This window comes from Puma concolor, chromosome C1 (genome assembly GCF_028749965.1).
Source record: "Puma concolor isolate L17-30 chromosome C1, mPumCon1.1.hap2, whole genome shotgun sequence".
NCBI classification, from domain to species: Eukaryota; Metazoa; Chordata; class Mammalia; order Carnivora; family Felidae; genus Puma; species Puma concolor.
This window is the reverse complement of record NC_141674.1, coordinates 68,744,905-68,761,307: the sequence shown is the minus strand read 5'-3', so window position 1 is coordinate 68,761,307 and position 16,403 is coordinate 68,744,905. Positions and strand designations below refer to the sequence as shown.

Genomic DNA, 16,403 nt, shown 5'->3' with positions numbered 1-16,403 from the left:
AGCACCTAATGGATCCCTGTTAAAGTGGGGATATATAAATTTTGGGAAATAAATAGAGTCCTGACCCAGGTTCATTTCATGGTGGGTCTACTGAATCTACATGTTCACCAGTGGTCATTTACCTAGTCCTTGAATGTATAATTGAATGGATCTATTAGAAGGTGGTAGAATTGTACCATTGTTTTCTCGGTCAGCTATTGCATTAGCAAAAGCCATGTGGAAGTCCTTCAAACTATCTTCCTTGTCAAGTTAGTAAATCAAAATCAATGATTACATCCTAAGGAAAATTGCACAGATTAGTGCCGTTCTCATAGATTTAAAGAATGCAGGGATGAGGATCCCCATCCTTCCTCCATGTTATTCAACAGTCAAGATGATACACAAACTAGATGGATCATGGCAGATGACAGTGGAATACTGCCAAGTTAACCAAATTGTAGTTTCAATTGCAGCTGCCCTGTGGTATGTGATATATGCACTAGGGTAAATCAACTGGATATAAGGTATGTGGCTATTTTTCTGGCAAATATGTTATTTTCAATACCCATCAGGAAGGAGGATCAGAAGTTGCATTCATATGGATGAGCAACAGCAGTCTTGGTTCGTCTTAGTGTTTTTTAATTCTCCAGCTTAGTAAAAATATATAGTCTTCAGGGACTGGAACTATCTGGACATTCTGCATAATATCATGTGTGTGCACTATATGTATAACATCATGTTAATTGGACCAAGGGACTCACGTTATGGCAGAGGAAGTATGGCAGTGGACACGTGAGCCTAAGGTTCATTGGCCCTACTCTACTCTGGTACACTAAGGGACCAACATAGAGATGATCTCCTTTGAGGATGAGTACCATCTTTTAGGGTTTTGTATACACTTTATTTTTTTTTTTATTTGAGAGAGAGAGAGAGAGTATGAGCTAGCGAGAGTAGCAGAGAGAGAGAGAGAGAGAGAGAGAGAGCAAGAGAATCCCAAGCAGGCTCCATGCTCACCACAGAGTCCAATGAGGGTCTCGATCCCACAACACTGGGATCATGAACTGAGCTGAAATCAAGAGTCAGATACTCAACGGACTGAGCCACACAGGTGCCCTAGGTTTTGTATACACTTCAAACCAGTAGATATTATACAGTGCTCTATCCCCGATATGTATGTACTATATGAGTCCAGGAATCAAAGGGTATATATAAAATGAACCCACTCACTATCACTTCCAGTGAGCCATGTCTGCAACTTTGTTCTTAGGTCTTAGGTCCCAGTGGAGGGAAACTCCCACCAGGGGATAGAGCAAGAGTCTCAGTAAACATAAAGCTATTGCCATATTACTTTGGGCTCTTTGTGCCAGTAGACTAGCTGGCGCCACAAAAAATGTTACTATATTGGCAGAGAAACTGACCTGATTATGATGAGGAGGCATCAATGAGGCCGCATTTCAGAGGCAAGCAGCAATGTGTTTGTCACTCAGGTGATCTGTTGGGATGTATTTTGGTGTTCCCATACTTTGTTTAACTGTAGTAGGCAAGTACAGCAACAACAACTTGATCAGAGCACAGTAAGCTGGAGCTCAGATACCTAGAGCTGATGACTTGGTTTACCTTTAAAGGCAATCTATGTAGACCTGCAGAAGCTCCAGCCCATAAGGAGGAGTATGGAGAAAGGGGATGGAGGAGGACGATGATGATTACGTCATAGCCTTGGAACAAACTGCAGTAGGGGAAGCGAAGCCTCTGCTACCTCTTCTTTTCTGCATCAGCCCAAAAAATGTGGCCAACTAGAATCTTGAAGCAGCCGTGCCTGGAAGCAGCAAACTTGATATAAGAAACAAGTGGGTCTGGGCAGCCTGAGGGATGGAGTGCAGGGCAGTTGTTGGTGTCTCTCCCATCCACTAGTGGCTGTGTTTGGCTGCTAACAGCTCATGGCTGTACTCTTGACAAAGCTTTGCCCTCAGTGGAACATTTCCAACTCAGCCGAGAGTTACCCTTCCTGGGAATGAGAGGCATTAACCCTGTGGTACAACTTATGTTCCAGAGTTCTCCAAGGGACCAGACCGAGCTAGTTTTCAGTAGAGACCACATCCTTCTTGGCTAAGTGCTTTTATACTATTCTCCTGCTCCTCTTCTGAAAGCACTCCCCTAATAAATCATTTTCAGAAAAATTTCAATCTCAAGCCCTATTTCTAGGAATTCTGACTCAGGATACTATCTTCTACTATTAAGTATACTGGAAAAATCTTTTATTCACCCATATCATTGTAACCCAAATTTGATAGGATGCACTTGGAAAGTTGTATAGATTGAGGTTGCCACCTCCTAAGGTCTCTCCTTAATTTATTACCATAGCAGAGGCTCTTACTCATTTTCAATGCTCAACTTTACTATAACTGATGACCATTATTCTATTCTTGTTACTCTCCAAGACTTCTTCAGTACTGATGTCGACTATCTTTTCAGATACAATTCTGATCATGTTACTCCCCTGATTAAACATTTTGGTGATTCTCCACTGTTTCCCGGATAAAGTCTCAACCCTTTAGCATGGCATACAAGTTTTGTTTATTGGGCTGAAATTTTGAACTGAATTCCAGTAGACTCTTCCCCCACTCTACAGCCTATACACCATGTGCTGCAGTCAACCCAAACAACTTTTTATTCCCTGAATTAGGTATGCTCTGGTTTGAATCCATGCTATGCCTTCTGCCTGGGATGGCTCTTCTCACCTCTTCTGCTTGTGAATACCTGCTTCTACTTTGACACAGATTGTTTATCAACTTTTCTGTGAAGCTGTTATTGACCAACTTCTGAACTTTTTTTCCAAACTCCAGGAAGAGTTAAGAACTCTTTTCTTAACTTAAGTACTCACCTGTGCTATGATGTTTGTCTTATTTTTTGTGATTGTTTATTAACATGTCTTCTCCCCCAAACATAAATTAAAAATTTTCAAGGGCCATATAATTTGTTTTTGTATCAGCAATAGTGATCACATTGCCTATCATAGTTCCCTCTCTCTCTCTCTCTAGATATGTATATATGTCTGTCTATCTATCTATCTATCTATCTATCTATCTATCTATAAATTGATGAAGAACTTGGCATGTTCTTAGATAGCTCCTCAGTCTGACAGGCTGGTCAGTTCTATTCTAGTTCTTGCCTTCAATCATTTTCCTCTTGTTGGAGACTTAAACACTGAAGAGAGTCTTTGAACAACTGTCTGTTCACTTAAGCCAAATGACAGACCAACCTTTAGTCCAGTATCACGTGAGTTTATGTAAATTTACCTGCTATGAATTCACATCAGTTCATAGTCCCTGTGATTTGCAGCAAACAGGGGCTAAGAAATAAGCTTTCAAGTGGCGATAGCAAGCCTGAAATTTAGCTCAGTGACATAAATGCAATCCTATGTTTGATCTCTCCTTCAGGGTGGTAACAAGAAAAGGAGAGTTGAGAGAAAACTGCTTTACCAGTGTAACCCTTTACCCCCTTCATAACTTCTCTACATTGTAGTCACTCTGGAGGCCAGTTTGTTGGGCTAGTGTTTCTGATTCAACTAGATTTTCATATAAGAAGGAAATGGTGTGTTCTAAGTTTTCAGATTTTTCTAAAAACATTTATTTATGTTTGTGAGGGGCTGGCTTGTGGATCCAGCCCTAGGAAGTTCAAATAAGTATACTTAAGAAAATCCCCAGTATACTATTAGAAATTGCATTAGTGATCTCGGAATAAACCAGAAGGTAAAAATGATAATAAAAGGTTCTGCTTTATGGGAAACTCGATGGTTAATGTGGCATAAAACCTGGTTATAAGAATCTGACCCGATAATATTCATTCTTTTCCTCCAGCCACATTTCTCAGCCTCAGCCGCTGCAGCTGCCTCTGACTTCAAAAGAAACTCTGAATGAAGAGGGAGGGCACACAATAGAAGAAGTGGTCTGATTATCCCCCTCTGTTTGGAAATGAGTAAAGATCATAGATATGTTTTCTTCTTTCTGTGCTTTAGACTATGTAATGTCAATTACCTCAAGCAAAACCCCCTGCCCAAGATAATGCACAGATTTGGATTATACCAAAATTGCATAAAATTGGAAACAAGATATTAATAATAATCCACAATAGTGTGACAAAGTGGAATACATGTTTACTTTTATTGGCTTTAGCTGGGACAATAAAAAAAGTAAATTGGTTTAGAGATTTAAATTTTATATTTATTACACCCTGACCTTTTTTGCTCTTCTCTCACCACTTTTATATTACGAATGAGGTGATTAAAAAGAGACTGCTTCTCTTTTGTTCCATTATGGCACATCTTTTGCCCCTTTAAATGTCTTTGTATGTTTGTGAGTGTGTGTGTGTGTGTGTGTGTGTGTGTGTACTGATTATTTTAACCAATGTTTGAAAATGAAGTTGGAGTGCTAGAGGTCAAGTGAGTGAGTTAGCCTGAGCTGGTAATTAAAAGACCATGTATGAAGTATTAACCAGAAGCCACTCTTGGACTTTCCATTCTCAACTCAAAATGAAACGGCAAGCATAATAATCCCATATCACCTGTGAAAATGATGTCAGGAAATGTTTTCTCAGAGTCAGCTACTGGTCAAGACTTACAAGTTAAACACAATAATGCAGGATCAAGATTCTGGAAAGGCCAAAAGTTCGAACAGGAGACCTTTAGCCTCTCTGCCTGCAATGCATAATAATACTTCCTGTTTGTTTGATAGGTGTGTACCATTCCCTGAAAACAAAAGCATTTATAACTTTTATGTTAGGAACTAAGTGTGTGCTCTGGTCCCATTCTTCCTGTTTAGGATTCCTTTCCATAGAAGTGAATTAATATAATTTGAACTACTAAATGAAAATAACAAACAACAACAATATCCCCATCGACTAAAAGCTGTCTTACTAAGCTTCCAGAATATTTGGGATCATCCAAAGTATAAGAGAGTTATATATAATTATGAATGAGTTTCATCAAGGTTGGCTTGCTGTTTAAATGTCTTCAATAAAGACTCTGTTTCCTTACAAGAGTCTAGATAGACCATACGGTTCTGTATTAGCCAATCAAACCTTATAGCAATAAAAATAGTTGGGGATTTGACCTAAAAAGTGCTTCAATTTGAGCTATTTCTGCTCACAAATAGAGAAGATTGCAGGTAAGTAATGTGAAGTAATGTTCGTTACTAAAAGAGTTTAGAAATATATAAAATATAAAGGAGGTTTTTTAAGGAATTGAATGATTTAGTAAGCCCCAAGCTTTAGTGGTTTGTCATTTTTTTTAGCCAGTTTTTAGGTTTGACTGACCAATGCCCCAAGAAAGCAGAGCAAAAACTTGAATGCAAACCTTTCAACCAGGTGACTCTATAGTTTATAAGTGGCAGTGAATGACATTTCCTCAGGAAAATCTTGGAAATTACCAGTGTTGCACATTTTATTAATCCATGTTTAACCTGAAGCCTAGAAACTAGCACCCCTTTCTTCCTGTCTTCAAAATTTCTATTACCAACTGTACTATGTTGAAGTTTATATGACAGGCTGTTTCAACACTTTTGTTTAGTTAAATGGAAGTGCATCACTTTTAAAGAAAAGCCCTATTGCCAAAAAATATAAACAGCCCTAACTTTGATTAATATAAATATTTAAAAACCAGAACATTCTGCTACATCTTGCAAAAACAATTCTGATGTTGCTGATGGGAAAGAAAAAGTGCTTTCATGCATTAGATGAATCCAACAAAATACAGCTGCAGAACAAAATTTTAAGTAAATATGAATTGTTTGCCTTTTCACAGGGCTATGGTATTTACCTAAATGGAGTTATTTTAGAACCTTTTATGTTTTATTGGTAAAAATGAAAGGTTTTTGTTTTTGTTTTTACAATTTTAGTTCTGAAGTATTTGATTTAAATTTGAAAGAGCTCTAATTAAAAAACACCACTAAAATTATTCCTCCCGCCCAGTTCAGGGTTTTGCTAATAAACCACCGGACAAGAGATGTGTGAAATGAATAGATGAAGAAAAACGTTGACAGCAAAAGCAGGGTCTGGGGGGTGAAGTTAGTTTATTAGGCCCCGTTTGTCACGAATGGGCCTGCTGCACATATAAAAGCAAATCCCTCTACCTTAGAAGATTAATTCTGAAGGAGGCACTCTTGGGTCAAAGTATACATAAGCGTGTGCCTAATCTCAGAGAAATCAGGCTATTTTCTCACAGCAATTAAGCAGAGGTCTGGGGTTTCACCCACAGTGTATTTAAACACAGGATACAATTAAACCCCAAAGTATTAATATCTTTGCTCTGCAAAATTGCCCAGGAAATAGATTTTGCTCTCTTTCAAATGAAAAGCAAGGCAAATGAAGAGAATAACTTGATTCTTAGCTAAGTTGCTGGAAATAAGAGTGTCGTATTTTCTTCTAATTGCCAATGTCTTATGTACATAAAGACAGTTCTTACTCTACAATAGGGCAAGCGTTATAAGCTTTCTAGTTTCCTTCAGTCTGAATAACGAACCTTAGAAGTTTGCATGAAAGTATATTGTTTTAAACTGTGATTAAATTTCTTATTTAGCATATGTTAAAAATCAACTTCTTATAAAAATCTAAGAGCTCATTGTTTACCACCAACAAAATGTCACAACTAGAGAGCTTTGCAACCTATGTAAAGAGTAAAAAAAGTAAATGTAATTCTAAAGCAATCAAGTGTTCAAAGGGATTGCTTTCTGCAGAGATTTTTCTTGAAGTTTTTTTATTCATATACTCATCTCAGGGCAAGAGCTGATCTTCTAGAGAAAAGTATTGCCAGTTTAAAACACTGCTTCGAAAATGCTAACTATAAAAACAACAAAATAACTTTTATTTCTTGTGCATCAGTTCCCTGAAGGCAAAGATTTTAATAGTACAAAAGCTATATTAAATAAACCACTACCTTTGTTCAGCTGTTAAAAAAAAAACTGGTATTAAACAAATTTTACCCATATTATAATTATTGTTACTTCTCTTTTGTCTGCTTATGAGATTAATATTCCATTTCATTGCCAAACCCCATTCTCTTTGTCTTTTCAAAGGAAGGGTAGGGGAGGGAGGTTGCTCTTAGAATAGGAAAGGATAGAAATAGTTTTGCATTCGTGTAAGAGTTTCTAGCAAGACAGTTATTGGTATAGGACACAGTGAGAAATCTTATAATCCATGGCATATAGGCATGTTCTTAGAAATTAATAAAACTGAAAGAATGAAGCAAAATGGAATGAGTCAGGTGTGGAATGGGGTGTGTGTGTGTGTGTGTGTGTGTGTGTGTGTACTAACATATTTTCCCACTTAATACTTCTTTGTTACTTTGAAGAGGAGATGAGTACTTAAGGTAAAGTGCAGAAGGCAATGTTTCCTTGAAACCACATGATAAATAGCTTAGGCACTTTTTTGATGTGTGCTGGGCTCTGTGAGAAGGCATGCAATCTGAATTTTACGAAGGATTGTTTTAATAGGACCAATGACTTTAATAGTACTTCTTGCTGACATCACTGGCAAATTGGTCTACTCTGTAACCTTTAAAAGTGCAGCATATCCCAAAATGAGTTACTTATTAAACAAATGTTCTCTCTCTTTTTTTTTTTTGAGTGCAACTGACCTTTAAATGATTATTTCTCAGCACTTGCAACAAAGAGAATCTCGCCTATCACCTTTACACTTTTGATGCTACGGTGAGTAGATCCATAACCTTTTCACAACACTTACCGTGCCACACAACATGGGATTACAAACGCTAATGAGCACCTTTTCTTTCAAGGAGAAGTCCTATTACTTTATTAAATTGTTGCAGTACACAGAAGCCATGGAAAAGTATAACAATAAATCGTTATTTTGATCAATCTGCAACCATTTTGGAAAAGATAACTCCAAAGCACCAAAGAGTAATTGGCTGCTGATAACAGGTTCTACTGACGCTTTCTCTGTTTAGCTTAGGAGGGGTGTGGGTTTGGGGAAGGGAGGGGATGGGCGATTTAAGTAGTTGTATTTGATTAAAACATTGTCTTTAGGTTCAGGCACTTATACAATTTTTGCAGGCAATTTGAACTAAACTTACAGACAACTAGCATAGTACCCCCTTTCACTAACTAGAAGGAAAAGCTTTGCAACTTCAGAAGTATTATGGATGGTACAGATGATATAGATATAGATATAGATATAGATATAGATATAGATATAGATATAGATATAGATATAGATATCCTGCAGTGTTAGGGATTTTAAGACTATGCTATCCTCAAAAACAGGCACTTTTGTAAAGATGTAATGGGTGTAATCAAGTTGTGGTTTTCTTTACTTAAATAGAGATCACATATTCAGAAGAGTTGATGTTTTCTGGGATTGCTTTACTAATGCAAGGAGTTCCATATCACTTTAAGTCCCAATGGTCTTTCCTTGAGCAAATCACCTATTTATCCTTTTGTAAAACTGCTGAATCTGATAACAGTTTCATTAATCTAAACATATTCCCCTCTTAAAAAGAAAAGCAATATTCCAATATTGAAAAAAAAATCTGAGAAAAAGTTTTTTTTATCTGAAGGATTCGAATCCTCGAACAAGCTAGTATATCCATACTTTATTTACCTATATTTTACCTGAATAGTAAGGCACAGGTAGTAACTTATGTTCACAAATAAGCTCTTTTTTTTCTTGCAAAACTGACCTTATTTATAAAAATACTGTTTTAAAAAGATGTTGGAGTCTTACGATTTTTAAATATCAGCCCTCCGTGGAATAAAAAGGCATTTCACAAGTGTATTCTCTCTCCCTCCTCTTTCCCCACATTTCCTACAAAGTGAGCATATTGGGATGAATTACAGAGAAGTATGAGAAAATTTTTCCTAAATAATGAAAAAGAACTGTTCTTGAAATAACATTCACTTACGGTTTTCTTTTCGGCTCTGACTTGGTAGTATTTCGTAAAGCATGAGGGGCGCAGCCACAAGCCTTCATCAGAGAAATCAAAGTTAATGTCCTTTGGAAACATTGGGCTCTGAAAAAAAAAAATAATAGCAGAAATAGGACTTATTTGGTCCCCCCAGTTTAATTTACGAGAAGGCAAATCAGTTATGTTATTGGCATGTAATCACAAAGAAAAATACACAGACCGAAGACTAAACCGACTCATTGTCAGGGCTTCCAGGATCTTATTCATTAATTATGGTGGCTGCCAACAGACAACAGAGGAAAATCAACAATGCTGGATAAAATAATCATCAAGGGCTTCTATGTCTGTAAACTATTTAAATTCTTGAAATTGAATATTTATGATGAGTGATGCTTCTTTAATGTATACCATATTTCCATCAGTTCTCAGCTCTGACTGCATTCAGAAAGCCCAGACGCACCGTCTTTTTTTTCACACCCACCTTTTCACTTGGCTTTGTCCCGGCCCCCTCTGCTAACACCCTTCCGTTAGAAACCTGGACGCCGGGAGTCACTTGCTGTTTCTCAAGTGCCTGCTCATTTTGTGATACCCCTCTCACCCTTAACAATGGTGCGGTTCGATATCCTATCCGCCTGTTCACAGGCGGCTCCCGTGTGAAATGATCGTGAAGTTTCTTTTGCACCCATCGATACGAGGCAAACCAGAGTGGGCTTCCCTCCTTGGGGTTAGTGAACCCAAGTTGTCTGTGAGCACAGACAGCACTATGGCCCCAGATGTGACTGGTTAACTGTACAAGCAGGGAGGATAAATCCACATAACAATACTTCATTCACCAAGGAAATCTGCAATGGATTACAGCTTCTCTATGGTTAAGTCTGGTCTTAATTTACTGCTTTTATTCAGTTTTCAACCACAAACGAGCCCCTTATGAGGCATTCACTATGCAGAATTGACAACTCTTTTTATCTACTTGAAAAATATTTTTGGATAATAATTTATGGTTACAAAATATGTTAAGCAGTTTCAATAGTTATATTATATTCTTTCAATGCTTAATGATGCAGTATCCCCTGTAAAAATGGAATGCCAGGAAATCTGGTAATTTTACATACAGTATTTATCACAACAGAGCAATTTGGCCATATAGAAACACAAATTAAAAAAAAACCTGCATATTTCATAGGAAGTCTTTTAAAGACATTTTTAAGCTCTTAAATTGTATCTCAGGAGAAAATCAGGGTTCAGAACAGTGTCTAAAGGCCCTATATATATGGGTAAAAAATTATTTTGGCAAGCTCTGTATTTTATTTATGGATTATTATGTTTAAAATAGCATATTTTGAACACCCTTCAGAAGGAAAAAAAAGCTGCAGCTCTCTCTGAGGACACAAGAGAGAGTTCATTTGCTATTTATATTTTATACATGAAACCAAAATGTGTGGGTAGGTTTGTACTTTTTCACCATCAAACGTATTCTCTTAATTTATATTCTGAATTAATGCCACCTTTTAAAAAAATCCATCTGAAGGTACTCATTATTATTGGGCATAGAATGTTTTTCAAGGACTGATTGTCAGTCTCTGAAACTACTCTGGAAACCCCAAACAGGCCCCAAATCATCATACTCCTTTAATAAGTGGCAAGTGCCAGTAACAGAGTTTGTCAGTTAGGAGCACATCTCCTAATATTGCCAACCAGTGACTTTAGAACCGCAAACGGGACCGACACAGATAGGAAGGTATTTTATAAATGGAGACAATGGAAACGATGTGAAGATGTTCTCTGGGATGATAGCGTTCCTTTTCCATCGCTTTGGATTAATTTAAACCGCAGGTACACAAAGCTTTGCAACTTCCCTTTTGGCAGTATTTGAGCACTTTCAGACTCATTGATACTAAGGGATTCTTCCCATGGCAGAATGAACTCCCTGTAGATAAACAAAGGAAAACATTCAACTGAGGTACTTGCCGTGTTTTCCTCATTAGTGGCTACACTGTCTTGAGCTTGGGGAAAAGCATCCTTGGCATTAACAGGAAAGGACATTGCTTTTACAAGGAAGAAAACTTTATGGTTTTCTAAAACATCTCTCCTCAAGTGCCATATGTAAATCATATTTAAAAAAAACAGAATTGTATGTGCTTCAGGGGGTAAAACTACATAAACGTGCAATAGAAAATAATGAACTGTATCACTTTGGTTAGTTAAGCAATTATTGCTTCTTTATAGACCCAAATGCAGTTTGGTTTTCATCATAAAAATGTGGGGGGGGGGGGGGTTTTGTTTATTGTTGGTGGTGGTTTGTGATTTTGCTCGAATGTTATCATTCTTGTTATTTTAGAACGCGGCATATTCAGCCTTTAATATGGTAGCTGGGTTTCACTGCTTTCATAGATGTTCTGGATGAAGGTGTAAAATAAAAGGTTAGAACGGTGATAAATTAGACAATAGAAGCATCGGATTCAAATGGCACTTACTATAATTCCAAAATCATATATTAGAATAGTTTCATTAACAATATTATAGCTACTTCCTGCTGCTTATCTCAAACATATTAACATATAGATAAGAACACATTCTGTAACAGAATATAGAGCTTTGGATTTACGACAAACAACAGCAACGACCTAGCCTCATTAATCTGGGCAAAAATAGTTTCTGATCACCAACCATGGGTCAACAAGCACCAGATTCCGAGGAAGACTTTGGGGCATTCCCACCGATCTACTTAGTACGCAGACCCATAATGTTCGTGCACCCTTTACATTATACCCTGTGTACCCGGATGCTAGTGGCCTTTCTCCTTCCTCTTCCTGCCAAGCATTATATGTGAAGTTAGAGTGGGAGGGTCATTTAACAATGAATTTCCCCATTGTATAACCATTACGAAGCTATCCAGGCTAAATAACTTGTTGTTTTTTAAGTCACTGTGCAATTTCAAGGTTTTAATGGTCCTTAAAATATAACACCGTGTGTCATTTATTTCCTGAAGTAAAAGCTAGTGCCAGCCTTTGGAATTCATGTAAAACAAGTGGTTCAATATAGTTTGAGGAGAGAATGAAAACTTGATAAGCAATTAATCTACCCTGAATGCCTTCCTCATGGTTTGTGCCTTTTCTTACTGATTTTTTAAAAAAAACCAGATGTATTCAAAAGAAAATCAAATAAAATAGACATCTAGATCTTTCTATAGTGCATTTGTTAGAATGAAACCCACACACAGGGAGGCAGGAAAGATTGAACATTTAAATAATTCAAAAATAGGGGCGCCTGGGTGGCGCAGTCGGTTAAGTGTCCGACTTCAGCCAGGTCACGATCTCGCGGTCTGGGAGTTCGAGCCCCGCATCGGGCTCTGGGCTGATGGCTCAGAGCCTGGAGCCTGTTTCCGATTCTGTGTCTCCCTCTCTCTCTGCCCCTCCCCCGTTCATGCTCTGTCTCTCTCTGTCCCAAAAATAAATAAACGTTGAAAAAAAAAATTTAAATAATTCAAAAATAAAGGTGTTTCTGGTTGAGTAGTAGAAACTTGAATTTTTTTCCCCCTGTGCCTGGAGCTATGGGAGAAGGGAAAGATTTGAAATGGGAAACTGCATACATAAGCATAGAGAAGGGACTAATTTCCTAACAGGATAATCCTGCAAGTGACACCTGGTTGGGGAAAAGAACCTCTCCGAGTCTGGCTGCTAATTTGCAGAGGCCCAGGCTTAAGAGTTAAGGCAGGCCAGAGACTTCGAGACTCAAGACTCAACTAGAAAACAGAGCTGAGTCTGGTTGATGTGTCTGCCAGCCAAGTGTATTCCCAAGGAGCATGCATGGTGAGACTACAGAGACTTGTCAGTAAAGTCATACTGCCTGAGATGCTGTATAGGCTGAAGAGACCCTTGTCAGAGGACCGTGTGTAGCAAACAGATTGAAGACCCAGGAATCCAAGAGGAGGAGGGAATGCATCTCAGTGGTTAGCGGGGCCAAGAGAATGGCACAAATTCATGCAGGGTGTCAATAGTTGAGGGCTGCAGGTGAAAAGATTATGACTTCTCCAACTCAGTAGAGAGTATGGTTTGCTCCTTGGCAGCGTGGTATAGGGCAAAAATAGCAAATCCAAAGATATAGAGATCAATGAAAGGCTGAAGAGTTGCCTGAGCAAAATTAACAGGGACAGTAATAAAGTCAGAGAGCTTGCTTTTGAGTGAATGCCACAAGTGTCTAGGAGCTTCGCAAGGTAGCATACTTCAGAAGATATTCCTTGTAGGGAAATGATAACCATGCTTGAAAGGACAAGGACGGGATCCAACAAGATGGTGTGTATGTGCAGGACTGAGACTGAGACCGAGACCATGCCTCTCTATCTCTTAGTGAGGAAGTACCTGGAGGCTAAAGAACTCTATAATACCATACCTATTGCGTAAGTATGACGATCACCTGTGTATCCATATTACATACATCCCTATACCTAAATTAACTGCCTGGTAAAACATATAGGCTTCACCCAAAGTTTTGAGTTAATCACAAACAAGAGTACTGGTTGCCAAAGTCCCGAGGTATAGAACACTTATTCGGGCACCAGGTAGAAACACCTGCAACGTGGGTGTGCCGGACTAAGCATTCCATCATATTTTTGGCCCCTAGCAAAGACCGGCCTAGATGGAATCTGCACACATTCTGTAACCCGGATGAGTACTACATGCCTATCATCTGAATGGGGTTAGTCTCTGATTGGAGTATTGCCAAGTAACCCAATTTTAGAATAGCACAAATTTTAATTATATGTTTCATTTAGCTGACACCTGTCCTTGGAGGCTGTCATTAAAATCTAACAAGCTATGATGTGGGAACTATTATTATCTATGATTTATGGAGAGGCAAAAATAAATAAGGAGAGAAATAAGGAAAGGCTGGGAGGTTTCGAGAAGCGGTAGAATTTAAAAGGCTAGAGATTCCACTGGTGAAAAAGAGCATCGTATCAACTCCCTTGAAAATTTATAGAAAATGAAAACCCAGATCACTGACTTTCTCATGTTTGAGGCATGATTTCACTAAATATCTACCTCATCCATCATTTCACGTTGTGGATATAGTACGCCGCTCTTTCCCTGGGTAAATTGGGGAAAAAAGTACATTTTAAGTAAAATGGTCGGAACTGAGAAGGCATCAGTTTTAAAAATAAATTCTACCAATTGTAGCATCCCATACCATTTGTCTTGTACACCTAGTCTGCTCAGGAGGAAAATGTGGTGAGGGAAAGGTTGGGGTACAGATGAAACAAGAGACATAAAATGCTGATAATCGTAGAATTTGGACAGTGAGTACATGGGGGTTTGTTACACTATTCTGCTCACTTTCGTGTAAATTTTGGAATTTTCCATAATAAAAATTCAAAAGAAATTCAACTTAGAGAGGCATTTAGATACTTGCACACATTTATTTGGGAAAATTAATTCATTTTATACCCTGAAATTTGAGCGTAAACAGAAGAACAGAACATCTTATATTAATTATATTACTATACTTATGTTAATGATCCCACGGTAACTCTACTATTCTCCTAAGAATGGAGAACCAAAGCTCTGTATACATTTTTCTACTCTCTGCATTCACAACCAATCTTTTTATAACAGCCCTGGGTTTCTAGACTGAATGCCAAATATGCTTCCCGTTTAGATCAAATTTAGCTTTAACTAAAATAATTAGCCCTTGGTCCTAATTCTAATGGAAATGTAAGACTCTTAATATTCAGTAATGGTAGCACTGTTAGATACTGCTGCTAACAGTGATTTATATGAAATAATTAGCACACTGTTTCTGTTGTAGATACATGCAGAATTTGTCCTAAACCAAAGGCAAAACAATAATAAAAACTACTGCCTTTTAACCTTTCCATGAATTTAAATAAAAAACGAGCGCTGGAATTGCACATTAATAAGGCCTGTTAAGCTTGGAAGAATATTTTACATTCATCTGTAGTTCATCAGACAGGTTCATGACCTCAGAGGAATTGCTGTAGCTCCTGCAGGTCTTAAACCGGCATGGGAGAAGACACGAAATATTATTTTATGATTAGAAAATTCTACTAGAATTGACAGAAACAAGGAAACACACTCCAATATTGAGTATATGCTCTGAAATGAGCACATAGAAAAATAAAGATATTGAATGGATTGACTTTTATTCCTCCAGGCACCTTAAAAAGAAGCAACTAAAAAGACCTTTGAACATAATGCCATAGTTTTATTCTTAATGCAGGAATTGTTAAGGGCCAGCCCCTACTGTGTGTCTGGAGGTACACGCGAAGGGGGATCACCGTCTTGTTTCCCGGTTTTCTAAGTTATACGATAATCACACACAAAAAATCATGTTTCTCATTAAAACTTTTTTTTTGAATTCTCACCAAGTACATGTTTGGAAGTATCCTAGCGTTCGTTTATCCTGCCTTCCCTCGAATTTCCTGTTGAAGGAACCGCATTGTGTGAAAGCCATTGTCATTCGGCTACCACTGCTAGCAGAGGCCCCACTAGAAGCAGTGGGGTTCGTGCAGTTGCATCCTCATCACTCAGCCTGAGAAAATTCCATCCACCGAGCTGATTCATGCTACTTCTTTGGATCTGCTACTGGCAGCACAATAAGGGATGAATGAAATAAGCACTCGGCCGCTGAATGCCCTTAAAGACCACTTGGGAACTTTATTTGGTGCCAGATAAAGTGACCTGCCAGTGTCAGCTGCGGGAAGCATATTGTACTGGGCTCTGCAGTCTGTCCCAGTTGCCTATTCATTTCTGAGGAAATTTTCAGGTATTGAATTTTAATCCATGATGCCCAATTATAATTTGGGACCCTTTTACATTAGAGTCTGGGCTTCACCCCATTTGGCAATTAAGTCAGAGCTGCCTAATACATGATTTTAATTTCCGGAAAGCAGGTGCTTCCTTTGGTCAGTTACCAATCTCAGATTTTCCTTCATTCTTTAGCTCAAACTATTTTGATTTTCATACCCCCTGACCCCCCTTCTAGAAGTATTCACTGCATGTTAGATGATTTTCCTACTTAAGCCTGTAGGGATTCCCATAGGCTTCTTTTAAAAGTGTTTATGACTTTTTCAAAAATTCATTTTGTAGGTATCCATTTGATCTCCATTTTATAATAACTTGTTATATTGCCTTTTAAAGTAATCTGAATAAAGGTTTGTTTACATTGTCTAACGCTTGCAGTTATGAAGCAAGACTCCCCAGAAATAAGTATTGTCTGCATTAGCTTTCTTTGTCTTCTATTTTTACCAATTTAGTTAAAGGCTTCCCTAACAATTCAAAAATGATTTTTATTTGAGTTATTTTTACAACGATGTGTCTTCTCCAAACAATGATTTATTGTTCAAAATAAATTCTTGAGAGAGAACCTTAAAATAGGAACAACTCAAAATTCCAGGGCCAGATTTGGAGGCAAATGCTATATAAGTCAAATCCTATCTAAGAAGAAGTTCCCGACCCTCCACACACATACATGAAGATGGGGCAGTCTTATCTTC

The 16,403-nt window shown here is 37.9% G+C and overlaps 1 protein-coding gene across 1 annotated transcript in view; it reads right to left on the bottom strand.

Moving 5' to 3' along the window:
* Positions 1–16,403, bottom strand: part of ADGRL2 (adhesion G protein-coupled receptor L2) — a 631,707-nt gene that overhangs the window by 375,651 nt on the left and 239,653 nt on the right. The window contains exon 4 of the mRNA XM_086717375.1: positions 8,891–8,998. The gene's annotated coding sequence lies outside the window, so the exon portion shown is untranslated. The remainder of the gene's footprint in view (positions 1–8,890; positions 8,999–16,403) is intronic.